Source organism: Arachis ipaensis, chromosome B07 (assembly GCF_000816755.2).
Source record: "Arachis ipaensis cultivar K30076 chromosome B07, Araip1.1, whole genome shotgun sequence".
NCBI classification, from domain to species: Eukaryota; Viridiplantae; Streptophyta; class Magnoliopsida; order Fabales; family Fabaceae; genus Arachis; species Arachis ipaensis.
The window spans coordinates 98,515,573-98,519,336 of NC_029791.2; positions in this window are offsets into that span (position 1 = coordinate 98,515,573).

The window sequence follows — 3,764 nt, forward strand, 5'->3', positions numbered from 1 at the left end:
TTATTAGATAAGGATGGTGACCCCAATTCCCATACCTAGCCAAGAGTTGCTTTTATTATTCACATTTGAAAACCCAATTTCCCAATCACTTGCTTTAATTATAGTCATTTGTTTATATTAGAATAGAATCATATTGGATGTTACTTTGTTAGTTTGAAATTACTCATATCTTGCTTAGTTATTTGCATTAGTTTCTTACAATCTAATATTACTTGCTTGTTAAGATTCCCATTTATTTTTATGCTCATAACTCACAACCCCGGATTTCTAACCAATGTTGAAGCGCATGTTTGCCCATTCCTTGTGAGACGACCCGAGGTTTGAATACTTCGGTTATTTCTATTGGGGTTGAACTTGTGACAACCAAATCCCTCTTCTAAATTTGACACCCGAGGATGGTTGTTGGTAGAGCTATACTTGCAACGCAGTTCTCTTGAGAAAAATCTTTACCAATACACCCTTGAGGCACGATCACCGACCATTAGAGATCCCTGAGGTTCAATTTCGCAAACTAATTCAATATTAAAGTCTTCCAACTATCAAGGTAATGTCATATGTCCTCTATTTCTTACAGAGTTTTCTTGATTTTTTATGTTAAGAATAATAATATCTCTTTTTCATGTTTATATTTAGGCCATGTCTATTAAGAATACTGAAAATAAGTCAAAGCAAACATGTCCTCACCAAATGGGATCCACAAATTTTGCAATAGTGCGCAAGCAGCTGGTAACATAACTTTTTTTTGTGATTTCTCCTTTATATCAATGTTATATTGTCTAGTTAGTATGCTTCATGTAAATTTTTCTCTTCATACTCTAGCGTGACTCTAAAGAGAACAATGAAGAACCATCAAGAGCTGAAGTTTCCACAGCAACTCGCACAAGTAAAAATGGAAAAGAAATTGATGCTAAAATACAAACAACAATTATGAGTTGTTTTATATTTGTATTTAGATTTGTACAATTTAAATTCTAAATAGATTTGTATTTATATTATGTTAATGTGACTTTGTATTTTTTTTGTTGTTGTCACTTTTGGTAGAATGAACTTCAAAACCACATAGAGGCATGGAAAAATCATGAGGATGCATTTGTAGCAGTGCTAGGAAAGGACCAACCAGGTCGAGTTCGTTGTTATGGGACGTCGGTTACAAGAAGCTCTCTTAAAAAGGATAAGGAGATTCACCAAGTCAAAGTTGAATACAACGATAAAGTCTTATCATTAGAGAAGAAGATGGATGGTGTTTGTGGTCTATTAAAGGTGATGTTGCACCAATTCAATCCTAAAATGAGTGACGAAGAGATAACAGCCTTAGTGCAAGCTGCCCAAAACTCTCCTTTGGATGCCTCAAGTAGTAAACCAAGAAATACTCCCCGCTCCTCCGAATCAACTCACATTCCACCAACCGATGATGTAAGTAACTGTCCATTCCTTGTATTATTGTCACTCCCTTGATTTAGATTATAGAATTTCATTTTTCATGTTGAATTTATGTTGCTGGCTGAATATACACTGTTGGTTGTTCAATTTTCTTGTAGTGTATTATTGATTGCTTAACTATAATTTTTTCTATACTTTATCTTCTCATCTATTTGTTGGTCTTGACAAGTTTCCTGCCTCATTTCTACTTTTAAGCTGAATATGTACTGTTGATTGCTTAATTTGCTTCTTCCTCATGAGTTTTTCTTTCAATTTCTGTAGATAAATAGAAAGAAATAAGTATATTTGTTCAATTCAATTATTACAGGAGCTGACCTTTTTATTTTTCTTAGTTTCTATAAAAATAAAGTATGTGTTGAATTAGGATAGGTATGTTATCAATGGTGCTAGATAAAAAAGTACCAAGGTGAGCATATGGTTGTTACCTTGTATAAGGACTATTTCTTTTGTTTTTGATTTGTGTTTTTTGTTCTAATGGCTGAATATGCATTATTGCAGGACCTAATTAAAGTTGCCTTGCCATTTTCATTTTTAATTAATTTGGATTTAGAATTGGATTTGTTGGACTTAATTAAAGTAGCCTTTATTACATGCACTAACACAAGATTATTTAAAATTCTGCAGGGCAGTGGTAAAAATGATGGAGCTCATAATGGATGATCACACTACTCATGAAATTTGATATTTTGTAACTAAGTATATAAAAAAAGTAGATATGTGACACTTGTTGGAATTGCAATTCTTATTTACTTGTTATGACTTTACTTTTTGGTACTTTGTCATCAAAGTCTACTTTTGTGGTGAAAAGTTTTATATATATGTCTTTTTTTATGGGGAAGTTTATATATATGTTGGATTAGTTCAATATACATAATTATTTTGGTCTGTGATTTTAAAATTATATATGAATTTTGCACGGAATATTAGGAAGACTAGTGAAAAAAATTTTCTGACCAAACTTATGGCCACGCTTAAAAAGGGTGGCTATATCTTAATGTTGAGCTCAACAGGCACGCTTAATAAACGTGGCCATAACCTGGCAACTGGCATGCTTTAAAAGTGTACCCATGTCTTGATCTATTGGCACATTTTTTAAGCATAGCCGCATCTTTTTGTATTTATAAATAGCCACGCTTTTGGAGCATAGCCATATATTTACCCTATTGGCACGTTTAAAAACTGTAGCCATATCTTCCCCTACCGACACTCTTTTAAAGAGTATCAAAACAAACATTCTGGGATGCTTTAAAAGCGTAGCGATATGTACACTTTTCGGTACGCTTCTCAAGCATAGCTATAGGTTAATACCTATGGCCACGCTTTTTAAGTGTGGCAAGAGATGAAAACGTGCCGATAGATCCACAAAAGCTTGGCGATAGATCAACCTGCACCCTTGCGGATGTGACCCTTTCAAAAGCGTGCTGATAGCTCAAAAAAGTGGCGAAAAGCTATCGGCACGCTTTTTTTGCAGTTTTTGGTATGGTTTAAAAGCGTGGCAGAAAGCTTATTTTCTTGTAGTGTCGATCCATGAATATATAAGACAAAAAACGTCGAAAGTTTTTGTTCCAAACTCCTAACATTGAATTCAAATATAATAATAACAAAAATTTTAAGTTTTTTATTATCGAATCAATATACATATTATTCTCACACAAGTTAATTTGGGCAAAATCTATATATGAAAAGAAAAAATTTTATAAATTTAATTTGAGTCTAATTTCATAAACTCAAATCAAGAATTAATTATAAATAAATAAAATTTATAATTTTTCAATGAGTCAATTATAGATGGTTTTGATACCACTTATTAGAAATTCTTAAAATTTTTTAACCTCAAGACCATCCATGTTAAATCATTAAGAAAGATCCGAAAGTTTACTTGAATTCATAGGTATGATTGAAAGAGTTTGGTTCTTTAATCTTCCTCAACTAAAGCTTTTTATATCTATAATAGGGATGAATCACAACTCATCTGATGAAAAAAGGATTGTGGAGGCACCTTTGATGTGTTGGGGACCAAAACCCTGAATCACAATTTGTATTTGAGTGTGGCACCCATTAAACCCTAAAACCCAAATAAAAATAATATCTTTGTTTTACTCTCATTTAATTCTAAATCAAAATTAATTATGACTTATTCAATTCAGCATTTATGACAATAAATAAGATCACCATTATATAAGTCATACAATGTGAAACGGTTGCAAGAACCAGACCGGTCAATGAATCAATAGAGTGACTGATTCAACAGTTCAGAGGTTCAATCAGAATTCAACCGAGGTTCAACCGGTTTAACTAAATATAGACTAAAATTATTAAAAATT